General features: G+C 39.5%; 1 long non-coding RNA gene across 1 annotated transcript in view; it reads left to right on the plus strand.

Annotated features, from left to right (window-relative positions):
* Positions 1–468: 468 nt before the first annotated feature.
* The window catches only part of LOC142826729 (uncharacterized), a 63,416-nt gene continuing 49,611 nt past the window's right edge, over positions 469–14,273 (plus strand). Inside the window, exon 1 of the long non-coding RNA XR_012900943.1 lies at positions 469–586. This is a non-coding gene — a long non-coding RNA (uncharacterized LOC142826729). The remainder of the gene's footprint in view (positions 587–14,273) is intronic.

Genomic DNA, 14,273 nt, shown 5'->3' on the forward strand with positions numbered 1-14,273 from the left:
GTCGAGAGATTCAAGTGTGACACATTTTGAGGGAAGAAGATGGTGACCTTCTTCTCTATACATCTGATTTACCCTCTTTTCCTCCCGAAGATTAAAAATAATGCAGCATACTTCTCCCATTCATGTATACCTATCACATTTAAACTTTGAAATACTCTGCTACCACTAGGATTTGCAAATGAAACGGAATAATGGAAACTCCTCTATTTTTGTCAGGTTCCATTATTTTAAATCCATTAATGGATTAGAAAAGCACTGAGACAGTCTGCAATATACATCTTATCCAGCTGTGTGTGCACAATCATATTGTCAGTCAGAATTTTACCACATGTAATATCAAGATTAATTGTGGACAAGAGCTTTTTTACCAGTGATAATTTCTTTTGTAACAGCTATTGTTAACACATTTCTATTATTGTATTATGATGTCAAATAACTACAGCATGTCACAAACTGGTTTTCAAAGGGCTGACAAATTGCTATCTTGTGGACAATATCAGAAACTATGTGGCCTGAAGAGATTGCTTTTGTAGAAGCACTGGAATAGATGACTTCAGTACAGTCTGCTCTACTTTCTGTTGATTATGTGAGTAATGAGGATATTGTGGATGAAGTGAACTGTGAATGGCAGGACTGACGTTTAACCAGTGTTTTGATACCATGCCTATCACACAGAGCATATAAAACAAAACATGCAATAGTAGCTTGTGAGTTTTTCAAGGGATTTAGAAATCCAAATTGAGAAATTAGCTCCAGACAAGCACAGCAAAAGTTTATGAAATAAGAGTTGGGATGAAAACATCTCATAAATTATTCTGGAGGGTAAAATACCATTATTTTAATGTCATTTTCTCGACCTGAATAATTTAAGGCTTTACTGAAATAAAAATAGAGGCAAGTCTGTTATGGTTGCCTTAATTCTAAGGAGTTTAGAAATCATAACATAAATGTGATATAATTCCACATTTTGAGCCTACTCTCCTTCCTGTTTACAAGGAATCATTAGTCAAATTCTGACCTATTCTCCTGTTCCAACAGAAAGAGTAGAAGTTATGAAGTCCTGCTGGAAAGATCATTTATAGAACCACAATGCTTCATAGTTTCCTTTTTTCAGTTGAGCTTAAGCTTGGTCAAGCCTATTCAAACATCTTGGGCTACCTTTTGCAACCCCTTTCTCCTCTCCAAGCAATGCAAAACAACTCTGAGCTGTTGGGACAAGTTACTGGGGCTTCCCTATGCACAAAGAGTAGATACATTCAACAGAAAAGAGGGCTAGTCAACTTTGGAAGCCCCAGGAGTCACAATGATACACACAGCACATGCCAAGGGCCACAACTTAAGTGTTGAGAAGCAAATAGCTTCTTTCACACTGACGGGCATGAATACAAAGATTAAGACAAGACTACACACCACACAGGCCCTATATAAGTCAGTTCTGCTGATATTAATAAAATGCAATATTTACCCGATTTCCACCCATATGACAGCACTTTTAATGAGCAATGACAGTCCAGGAAATTAACTTCTAAAATGCATATCAACAGAAGACCATTATATTGGCTACTTTTTTGTTTCAGCTCCCACCCACGGGTCACATGTTGAGTCCTGCATAAACCCAAACTGCACCGCAGGTCGCTAACAAACAGGCCGCAGCCTGCATGCAGCACACAGTCTGCGTGTTGAGTAGCTCTGACCTAAAAGAACTAAAATCACAAGTGTAAAAATCAAGCCCAGTGCATATGTGTGCAGGGGTGCGTGGGAGGGCTTTAACTCAACCATTGAACATTACTGCAGAAGGAGAACTGTCATATATACTTCTATTATCATTGTCAGAGTACACCAAATCTTAAACTTTGAGTAGTGTGTCATATGTACCATGTTTTAAGTGCAATTACTTTAGCAACTAGGCCTTTGTCCTGATGGTCTAATAACCACTCAGACAGTGATTCTTTACTGGGTCTGCCAGGAAAGGAAAAGTTGACAAATACCCTGTAAACTTGATCCAGGAACTGATCTGAGGCTAGCCATGCAGCTTTTTACACTAGGCTCCTGGGCCCTGGTAGAGCTCTATTCCAGGACGCTTGGGGGATCTCTATTTTCTAGGGCAGAGCATGGCAGGGCCTTGAAGCCTCCAGCTGGGGGGGGGGGGGGTCACTGGGCCAAGTCCACTCCATCATACTTCTATTGTTACTTTAGCTTTGTTATAGCAACAGCTCAGCTAGCTTGCTGAGGTGTATCTACACATGCTGCACTCATACTTCTAACTGAAATGTAGATATAACAAACATAGTCTCCAGTTCTCAAAGAGACTGTAATGAGTACATACATGCCGTATTTCTCTTCGACCAAGAAATATTCTTCTTTTCCAATTTTTGCTACTAGAGCTGATCATAACTCATCAGAAATTGTCAAAGAGAATTACCCAAGATCTTTCACTTATAATGGCCACTGTGGTGATGAGCTCACATAATTCATTGGCTTCCAAACAAAATTCAGGAAGGCAAACTCATACCTGAACATGTACCTACCAAAAAGTGTTTTGTGAATTTTAGGCATCTGCACCTGCAAACCAATTGTACTGTCACATTTCTACTTACATAATAGCAAAGAGGTTCACAAATAAGGCCCTGATTTCTAAAGAGTTGTCTTCTGCCCAAAATGTATTTATTAAATTTGTGACCTACACTGTGTGTTCTTGCACACACTCGAGAGTACCCGCTATGTGTTTAAAGTGATTGAGCACACACAAAGTTTACTGGAACAGGCCTCACTCGACAAATGAAACTCTCTAAGTACTAGACCTCTGAAGAAGATAGAAAATCCAAAGAATTTTGGCATTTTGAAATTTGGCTTTGTTTCAAAAACAGAATGAAACCTAAGCAGTTTGCAATTGTCCAAAAAGGAACATTCAGTAACTTTTCCCCAGATTTATAATAATGTTTCATTTTTATTTTTACTTCTCAATATTGTATAATATATTCAAAATACAAAATGGAAAAAATCATTTCAAAATAACAAAAAATTTTTTGAAGCATTTCATTTCAAATTTGCCAAAATGAGATGCACTGACATTGTCAGAACTCTTTTGCAATTTTCTCTCCTAAATTAAATTTTGGCAATACCTTCACCATTTCAACAAAACTACATTCTGTGATGGAAGATGATTCAGCTGAAATTTTTGACCATCTCTTCTACACCTTTGTTTCAATCTGCATCAAAGTGGCCCTGTTTATATTCCAGCCAGTAGAAAAGATGGCCCAATGAGCTGTATTGTAACTAACCTCAGCTGTGGGAAAGCTAGATTCAATTCCTATTCTATAACAAAAAACAAGTAATTAAGATTTTGGTCTATCTGGGCCTTGGTTTCCAATTTGTAAAATACAAATGACAGTCATGTTCTTCTTCCCAGGGTATAAATTCTTCAAAGATTGTGAGGAGCCCAGCTATTACAATTATAGAGGCTAGGGAAGTGCTTAAGATAGCTAGAGAGGGCTATATTTCTTTTGGTTTAAAAATCCACATACATAACAACAACAACAACAAAAGGTGGTTTGAATTAAAAATATTTTTTTTCAATTTCTTGCAAAAAACAACACCAAAAAGATATTTGAGTCAAAATAAGCATTTCAAACATGATTTTGAAACAATCTTTTAAAGTTAAACATTGATTCAAAACACAGTTTCAATAGATCTTACTATGAAAAAAATAACTTTAACATTTCCCCCTCAAAATCAGTTTTTTCATTCAAAACTATTCATTGAATGCAAACCAATTTCAAATTTTTGGTTCCCTAAAAGTTCATTTTGAGTGAACTTATTATATGCCAAAAAAGTTTCATTCAACTCTAATAAAAATCCTTCCTTGAGCTTTGAAGAGTATTAATGATTCAACTTTGTTTCCTTTTAATGAATTATCAGTTATAATAAAGATTTTTCAGGTCAAAGTATGGTTCTAGTTCCACCTATGAGATACTATTGTCTTTGGATCTAGCCTAAGATGATACATGTGCAGTGTTTTTCCCTACATTAAGTTTGTCAGGAACATGGTAAACAAATATTTTGTTAATGCATCCAAAGGAGAACATAGCTGTCTGTTATGTTGCCTCTGCAAAGCTAGCAAAAATAATGAGGGTTAGCCATGAAAATAAAGAGATATGACTGAACACAGGGAACAACGTTTGTTTCGTAAGAAGGTGGCAAGATGTATGAGGTCATATCTTGGATCAGTTTCTGTTGGTGAAAGTGACAAGTGTTTGATTCTCCACAAACTTGTCTTTATCCTGTGCCCCCAGTGATGTTAATTGTTTACTTCACTTTGAATGGTTGCAAATCAGAATGAAACCCTACATTTTTGAAATTGTCCTCAAAGGAAAATTCAGAAATGTTTTCTCCAGCTTGATCAAAATGGTTCATTTTTCTGTTTACTTTTTAATATTGTATAATATGTTCAAAAACAAAATAAAATAGAAAAAATTTAATTTCATGATGAAAAAAATGGAAACTTTTCATTCCAAATTTGAATGAACTCAGAACTCTTTTTGCAATTTTCTCTCCTAAATGAAATTTTGGCAATATCTTCACTATTTCAACAAAACTACATTTGCTGATTGGTTTCTAGCAACATGGTTAATTCCTTATGCTTTACCACCTGTTCCTTCTTCTACTTAGCTATGACACTAAATATCTTTTCCAGTACACCGTGGAGCTTGAATCCTTGTCTCTTTCACTAACAGAGGTTGGTACAATATAAATATTACCTCACCCACCCCATGTCTCTCATAACCAACAGGGCTACAATACTGCAAAAGAAGATGGTGTTTACATACCAGAGCTACATTTAAGCATGGAAATATGTATTTAAAGTGCTTTGTGATCTTGTGCTTCACTTTTAGTTCATGGCCTGTTCTCTGTAGACTTGTACTGAATCCTTGTGGCACCGTCACTTCACTTTAGAACCACACCACAATGGCGCCAGCATAATGTCCCCATGGATTTGCATTGAAAGTATTTTGCTATCACAGCCTCATATTGTAATGGCTTCATAATGGAGTCCCCTTAGAGTTATACTGAAATCATTTTGCCATCATTATCTCACTTCGTAAATGGCATCATAATGGAGTCTCCATTAAAGACTTGCATTAAAATCTTATTGAAATTATTACTACGATGTTAACTTCCCACCCAAGTGATGGGGAGGTAGCTTGGAAAATTACTGTGCATATTCACTTACTTTGGGAAGTGACCCTTAGTACTGCTAATATAATATATTTTGTTCATTCGTTGTACTCTTTCCACTCTAATTATAATGTTTACTGATCTCTAGTGTGTTTTAAACAGTATGTGCTTGTAGCCACTATTTTTGTTTGTTTGTATACTTTACTTTTTTTTAATGGAACACATACACAACATTTCTAGGACCTTCTAAATACAAAATGCCATTCTCAATTTTAAAAGCACAGGATTTCTATATTTGAATTTGCTTGGCAGAAAGCAAAGCTCTATGAAAGAAATCACAACATTTCTACTATACGTGTGAAAACTAGTTGAATCCATTCTGTAGAAAAAATAAAATACCATTTCATGTGAAACGATTAATGTAAATGGTTTCTTACCCATTTTATCGAAAAACACAGAGAGACCACCACCAAAACCCCAGCTTAGAACCTCAGTGTTAAGGGGTGCTTGACATTTAGATTCTGGTATGAATTTTGAAGTTCTATTCCATCTCTAAGTTAAGCATTTAAGATAGCAATGTCTTCAGATAAGGAAATATAATAGAATCTTATCCAGGAATCTTGAGACACATAGGCTGTGTCCAGACTCCATGCCTCCGTCGACGGAGGCATGTAGATTAGCCAGATCGGAAGAGGGAAATGAAGCCGCGATTAAAATAATCGCGGCTTCATTTAAATTTAAATGGCTGCCCCGATCTGCCGATCAGCTGTTTGTCGGCAGATCGGGAGAGTCTGGACACGATGCCCCGACAAAGAAGCCTTTCTTCATCGACACAGGTAAACCTGGTTTCACGAGGCTTACCTGTGTCGATGAAGAAAGGCTTCTTTGTCGGGGCATCGCGTCCAGACTCTCCCGATCTGCCGACAAACAGCTGATCGGCAGATCGGGGCAGCCATTTAAATTTAAATGAAGCCGCGATTATTTTAATCGCGGCTTCATTTCCCTCTTCCGATCTGGCTAATCTACATGCCTCCGTCGACGGAGGCATGGAGTCTGGACACAGCCTAAGGTACAGATCCTGCAACATCACATATTTGCTTGCAGTTGAATTTAGGCAGAAGTCACATGCTTAAACATATGTTCAAATGGTTAAAGGAACTGGGACCAAAGTATCCCTTTTCACAGTACATTATATACCCATTTGTGATGGTTCCACCGGGTACCACCTGGAACTTGACTATCAGCGACTCCCCTGACTCACCAGCCTGGGCTCCCTCTCACATTGTACTAATTAGACAAGCTAAAAATCCCTCCAGCTTTCACTCTCACCAGCATGCACATTCAGCTGCAGTCACATGCAGGCTGTCTAATTAACCCCTGGACAGGAAGGCTACATTAGGGTAATTCCTCAGGCATACACCCCCTTTGGAGTATAGGCCCTCAAATCATTCTATGTTGTGTTACACATGTACAGCCTAAATTCATAAAATTCACCCCATCCCTCAATGTGGACAGGAATATGCATCAAACTTTGACCCTCAGCTAAGATCCCATTCACTTCATTCCAACTTATTGGGTTAGGTAAAGCAAAAACAAGTTATTAACTACAAAAGATAGATTTTAAGTGATTATAAGTGATAGCAAATAGATCAAATTAGATTACCTTCCAAATAAACAAAAGCCACAAATTAAGTTTAATATACTAAATAGATTGGATGTGAATAGCAGATTCTCACCCTAAGTGAGGATACAAGCAGGCTGCTGATTCTTATGGGGAAAGTTGCACTTGGTTTACATTTTGGAATCCCCAGGTATTTCTTTTAAAGGCTAGAATTCCCTTTAGCATGGGTCTAGACTTCCCCAAGTTCAGTGTTTGTACCTTAGGTGTTTTGAGGAATCTTCTTGGGTGGGTTATAAGGAACCCAAGATGAAGTCACTCCTTACCTTATATACCCTTTGTTTCAAAGCTTGGTTCCCAGATCAGTCAGTGGAAAAATACTGACAACCCAAGATGGAGTCCAGCATCATGTGAACTGGTCACATGTCCTTGTAGAATCATAATAGCCATCACTCACAGGGTGTTTGAAGTATTTACAGGAAGACTCACCATATGGGAGATAAGCTTCTCATAAAGCCTATTTTTTCCCTGATGGAGCATTGCCCTAAAAGTTCCATTCTCCAACCACTATCTAGACTGAAAGCACCATAACTAGTGAGCATTACCCAGGTATAACTATATTTGAAATACAGGTATAGTCAACATTGATAACTTCAGATACAAAAATGATACACTCATATGAAAAGGATAATCTCATTTAACAATTCATAACTTTTCCAGTGGCACCTGACTTATCTTTCATATAAAGCATCATAAATGCTAAAATCATGTTGTAATAGTATCACTATGAAGAATGTAGGGTACAATATCCACATCATTTTCTATAGCTTCACTGCTGTTAGTCGTAGTGTAAGAGCTAGCATAAACTGTGGTAGATTCACAATTGCCAAGCATGAGGTTTCACTTTGTCATGACTCAGGCTAAATCTTATATACGCCAGGTATGGATATTACTTTCCATTCAAAATAAATTTAAAGATGCCATTTTAACCAAGTGACTGAAAGTATAGCAGTGGCAATCAAAACTCAGGCACATGGAAATGGTGAAAGGACAGTGAATCATGTGGCCCAAGGGATGTCAAATGCAGGTGTTACAGTTTTGATTACAGGAACTTGTGTATATGCCAGAGAGATACAAGACTAAAGGGAGGCAAGACACATTGGGAGTGATTGAGGACTTGCCTAGATGGTCATTTAGTGTGCAGCAAGTGAGGGTCTGAACATTTTTGTATAGTTCCTGTACATTCTACCCTGCTGCACATTAACTCTGGCTATGTGAACCCTGCTGCTTCACACTTAAAGTTCCATAGCGCAAAACTGTATGTCAAAATGCATCACAGTGCATTGAAGCTGGGTCCATGTGACCAATTTGTGTGTGGTAGTTCCCATCCAGTGCACTATAGATTTACTCCTGATTTGCCATGCAGCAACTGTCCTGTTAGAGAAGCTCTAAGGGCCAGCCTAGATAAACATGGTGTATGATCCTAGGAACAGATGACGAGGGGCCTCCAGAGTCTGGTGCCACCTAAAGAGGCTTGAGTTTGTAAAGAAAGTCTCCTTTTGTTTCTGGTTGCTCCTATATTTGGACAAGCAAGAGTTTGTATATTCTTCATGCATCAGACAAAATATCAGAGTACATTGTTAGTTTCTACCCCCGGCTGGAACAACTGCCGGCCTCCAAACTTTGCCTAGTTGCTCACACCAAAAAGGGTAACAATAGTTTGACAACAGTCATGTAGCTGTCCCAGTGCTGGAAAATGGGAATGATACTTTGAAGCATAGCTAAATCTGAGCAGTATTGTTGTATTTGTCAGGATGTACATTCTTGTATAAACAGAAATTAAAGGATGTCCCAGAGGATATGGTATTAGACCTGTTTGGGAGGATTAGTTGCTGCAAATTACTCCAGGGATAAATACTGCATTTAAATTATTTTGTGTCTTAGTAGCAGGAAGGAAAATGTTAGAAGTTTTCATGTCACTGGCTGCAAATTCATGGAATAACCTTACGACTACCAGGTGTAACAGGAGGGAGTCTCAATAATAATCAAAGTTGTTACAGAGGAGGGCAACTTGCCAGATATAAAGGTTTAAGTACCTGAATGTTCAAGTTTTGGTAACACTTTATTGTAGGTGGAAATTAATTAGTGCTAAATTGCAACAGAACTCCTAAAGGATTACATATTACAACCCACTGAATGCCAAGAGAATTCATAGTGATTAATGGTATTAAACTAAATACCAAAGCAAGGAAGAGACATTTTTATTGCCTGTCATAAAGGTTTTCACAGTTTCTTTCAACCTGGTATAAACTGTATTTTTAAAGTCTTTTATTTTAAAAAGGGCTGTTCTTCAGTGGTCTTAGGATGCAGATTTTATGGACTCTTTCTGAATCAGTCCCTCTGTCAGCCAACGGTCAGGGCAGTGTGTGTGTGTATGTTTCCGAGAAAAGGTTTAACGTCCGTGCCTTTACTGGTAGGACCGGGGTCCCATCGCAGAGGGTGGCCAGCAGGCCAACAGACGCCCCGTTATATAGGAAGAGCTTATTACATCTTAGATTTCAGCTGCTAGAATTTCATAATTCCTTCGCAGCGGGCAGCCTTGGAGAAAGACTGAAAGATGCCCCAGTGGATCCTGTCACCTGGGAGTGACACAGATCCAAACGCCCAAGCTCTTCCTATAACTGTCCCTTTAGACCGGCTGAAGTTCTTTTAAATTGTGCTTGGTTCTGTTACAGCAACTGAAGGAGTCAGGTTAAAGCTTAAACAGTTACAGGTTTATTGAGGAAGCTTATAAATCATATGGTTGCAATGGCTATTGCTCTATTTCTTAACTATTAGCAAAATATAGGTCTTAAAAATGGTTACAAAGAAGATAAAGATAGAAAAATAGAAATAATGGTACCAAGTAACAGCTTACTCTTTCTATGTGTACACTTAAGACAGAGGACCACATCCAGGTACCATTTTTACCCCCTTCTGTGCCTCTCGACTCCAGCATGTCAGACCAGGGCCGGTCCCTCAATTCCTAGGAAAGACGAAAATACGAGGTGGGCGTCCCCATAGAACCTCGGGAGGTCAATCACCTAACCCGACCAGCAGGTAGAGGGTAGAATGACACTCAAAGTGAGTGTGTGCTGGGCCCATCTTATATACCCATGGGGTCACGTATTTCTCTTTCTTATCTGTAATGCCAATTGATTCTGGTCTGTCTGCTGTGAGACCAGTTCTTACAAGGAAGTTGTGAACTTAATTTACACTTGTAAGAGAGAATTGAGATGATTAAATTTTGAAGTACTGGACATTGTTTTCTCAGTGGGAAATTCCTCTCAGGGACTGTGTGTGTGTTCGAATCAACATAGGTGCCAGCCGGTGGCAGTCTCACATATCCTGATCTCTCCTCATATCTATGTTTCAGCTTCTCAGGATCAGATGAGCCAGCATAGACTATGCTGATTTTATTGCTCCTTCTCTGCCCTGTGCTTCAGAGAGGCAAATAAGATGGATGATATGGGGTTAGTCTGTCTGGCCACACCCTCCTCATTCAAAAGCAGCACATCTCAGGCCCAGACAGGAGAGCTCCTTATCCTTTCAGCTACTGTAAAAGTGTTTCCTGAAAAAAAGCAAGAATTACTAACACAGTTTGTTCTATGTCAGAAAGTGAGTAGGGCCTGACCTGTAGTGGGAAGTGACTGTTCTTCAATATGATAGGGCAGGAGAGCAAATCTAACTTTGTCATATATCCAGACCTTGAGATTTGGCCAAAATGGCTTACCAAAAAACTGGCAATTTGGGAAATGGTGCTGGATTCTGCAACTAAATTACTTTGTCAGTTTTTTGTTGGCTCTGCTGATACCAGTAACTCTTCAAACTGAAGAAATAGAGATATCACTTAGGCTTCCATTGTTAAGATTGTGCTGAGATTTACACTTAGAATAGGATTAAATATTATTCACCTTAACAATGTAATTGAATCTTTGAATTTCACATGTAACAACAGTCCCTTGGCTTCATTCAGCTACCAAACCCCACTCACAGTTTAGACCACTGAATAGCAGGAGTCTTTGCAAAGCTATCCCCAATCCCAATGAAGATGCTTGCTTTGATGCCCTGTGGTCACTGCCTCCTACCCAGCACAGTGATTTAACTTTATTAGGTGCAAACCAAGATGCCACTCAGCTCTGCTGCTGCCTACTACATCATTTTCTCACATCAACGTCCTCATAATACGGTAACCAAGAGTAAAAACATAGTACTCTTGAGCATTCCCAAGTGCTGGCAAACAAGCTTTGTTACCACACGGTAGGAACTCTTTTCCTCTCTCTGAGCCTGTTTGAAAGCCATCTACCCCACCCCATCCTAATTCATGTATTGTTATGTGTGACTCCCCAACTCTAACTAAAGAAAGTGTGGGTAGATACCCTATGCAAATGAAACTCTCGATAGCAGCGCTTTTTATCAAAAGATGGAGTACAAAGCTCTTTCTCAAGATTCGAGCCATATGGCTTACAGAAAGGAATAGCTGAGCCTCCAGACCTGCAGCAGAACCAGTTGGCAGCCCAGTTGCCTCATTCCATGGGTCTTCTCGCTCTTCTTCTGTAACCCTATGTCAAAGAAAGTATTAGCTTTTTGGATTGTTTTTAATGATCAAAGTTAAATTTACTTTAATATTCTGTCTTTAGATACACTAAAGATAACTATACATGTAAACAACAGTTAATAAAAACAAATGTTTAAATATATATAAAATAGGGAAACCTAGTTGAACAGTGGGGATGGGACATTATTATAAGCAGAAAGGCTATGCACAGCTATGCTTAAGGGCAATGAAGTCATTGGAGAATTTTACTAATCAACTCTTGTTCTTAGGACCCTTCAAAAATATTTGTTGAGCTTTTATTTATGCCCCCTCCACTGAAGGAGTCCCATAACTGTTTCAGGGAAAAGAAAAGGCTTGCTGCTAAAGCCATTTCAGTTGTAGAGATGTGAACTCTGCTCTGGCATCAGCTTCTTCTTGTTGTTCATCCGGGGGGCGGATTCCCAACATGATGAATTTAAGCAAATCTTTCTCATTAAAACTCTTTCTGCAGAGGTTTAAAACCTCCAAGGAATGCTTTTGGGTAGGGTGAATGTGCAAGGAGTGTGGATAGCCCTCTTATGTCCAGTCTCCAGGAATAGAGGTAGAAGCTTTGATCACTTCTGAGTCCGGGATGGAAATCAGAGCTGTATGAATAACCAATTTTTCAGTTAAGTGGCTGAAAAAAAACCAATTTTTCAATTAGGTGGCTGAAAATAAAAATGTTCATTATTTGATTTTGTTTGTGAGGTTTTTTTTTAACTTTTTATATTTTTTAAATACAATTGAAGTAAAAATTGAAACAGTTGTTTTAAATCAAAATGGCAAATCTAAATATTTCAACTTAGTTGTGTGGGAATAGTTGTGTGGGAATAGTTGTGTGTGAAAATTGATATCCAGCATTAGTGAAAATGCATATTTCAATTTCTAGTTTCTATTTTTTCCCTATAGGACTTAGTGGCTTTTTCTGTTCATTCTAAGGTTGAAGGTGTGTTCCTGGTCTCACATTAGAAAAATTCACTCTTAGGGTATGTCTACACATTAAAGTTATTTTAGGATACCAGAGGTATCCCGGAATAGTTACCCTGCGTCTTTACAAGCCACCCGTTATTTTGAAATATTTTTTGAAATAATGGGCATGTTATTTTGGCATCCCAGTAACCCTCATTTACCGAGGGGTAAGGGATGTCTCAAAATAGCACTTTATTTCAAAATTTGGTGTTGTGTAGACAGCACTGAATTTTGAAATAGCCTATTTCAAAATCAACTCAAAATAAACCTCGTAATTTGTGTAGCCCAAATTGCATATTTTATTTCGAGTTTAGAGTGCAGTGTAGACATAGTCTCAGAGTGCAGCTACACTGCACCATTATTTCAAGACAACTAGCATTATTTCAAAATAACAATGCGAGCACCTACACAACCATTTCGTTATTTTGAAATAATTTTGAAATAGCAGACGACTTATTCTGAAATCTATAAACCTCATTCTATGAGGAATAACGCCTATGCCAAAATAGCTATTTTGAAATAAGGCGTGTGTAGATGCTCCCCTACTGCTATTTTGAAATTGTTCCTCACCAGGGCCATTCTAAGTTATTCCTCCCCAGTGCCTCCTGGGGTTCTAAATGGAGATAGCATGTCTACATTGGGGAAGCCTGCCTTGGACTAATTTTGAGGCTTCCCTGCAATAGACATGCTATTTCGACATAAGCTATTTTGGAATAACTATTCCAGAATAATTTATTTTGAAATAAGTATCAGTGTAAACATACCCTTAGGGTGTATCTTCAATGGCACCCAGAGCTCGATATAAGCTATGCAATTTGAGCTTGTGACGGGGCAGCGCCCGAGCCCCGCACGGACCGAGCACCATCCCTGGCATGCTGGGGAGAAGCGGCGGCTCTGCGCCAGCTTCTGCCCTGCGCGGCTTGTTCTGCCGCGGGCAGGTCCGAGCGCAAGCCCAAACAAGCGGCGCACAGCCATGCTGCTGCAGCCCTGGCTGGGCAGGAAGGACAAGGCTCCGACGTGGCCCTGCAGCTCCGGACAGCACAGGCACCCGGCGGGACAGCACCACCCGGCCGAGGAAGCAGCCCTGCCCTGCTGCTGGAGACGTCATCGCAGTGGGATGCTCAAAGGGAGCGCCGCCGCCGGAACAGGGGGAGAGGAGCCACTAGACAGAGGGTGGACAGACGGAGGCACCTCGGGCCCTGGCTGCGGAGACTCTCTAGACCAAACCGTCACGGCGACGTGACGAGGGAGGTAGGAAGCGACCCAGGACAGGGTGCTGGAATCCGAGGGGTTGGTGTGTTTAGGGGACTCTCTCCCCCACCAACCAGGGCTGGGGGCAGAATCCCCCAGACCTTAGGGCCCTGGGTCGGGGCTCGGAGTGAGGGCTGGCCCGAGCCTCCCCTCCCCTCCCCCGCCGGCTCAGACGCCTATAAGTCAACCCTAGCTTATTTTGAAATGTGGTGCTGTTTACATAGCATTTATTTCAAAATACATCACTATTCTGAAAGGTCCCTTACTCCTCATGGATTGAGGTTTTACAGGGAAGTTGGAATATCAAGCCTGTTATATTTTAAAATAATGCGCGTGCTCAAAAGACGCAGAATAGTATCCCGCTGTAGTATAGATGTAACCTTACATGGCACTACTAGTTTTCTACTCTTATTGTAAAAGTGAAGGTATAAGCTTTTTGGCTCACTGAAATAATATTTTTATATTTCCTTCATGTTCAATGCTTCAACTAAATTGCTACCATTTTTTTCTTTTTTATAAAGGACAATGGTCTTGTGATTCTGTAGAATTATATCAACCTGCTTGTGAATAAAGACTATATAAACTATAGAACATATCTATGGTTATGAAGAAATGACTTAAGTAATCCACAGTACTGTTAAAAGT

The sequence above is a fragment of the Pelodiscus sinensis genome, chromosome 2 (assembly GCF_049634645.1).
Source record: "Pelodiscus sinensis isolate JC-2024 chromosome 2, ASM4963464v1, whole genome shotgun sequence".
Lineage (NCBI taxonomy): Eukaryota > Metazoa > Chordata > Testudines > Trionychidae > Pelodiscus > Pelodiscus sinensis.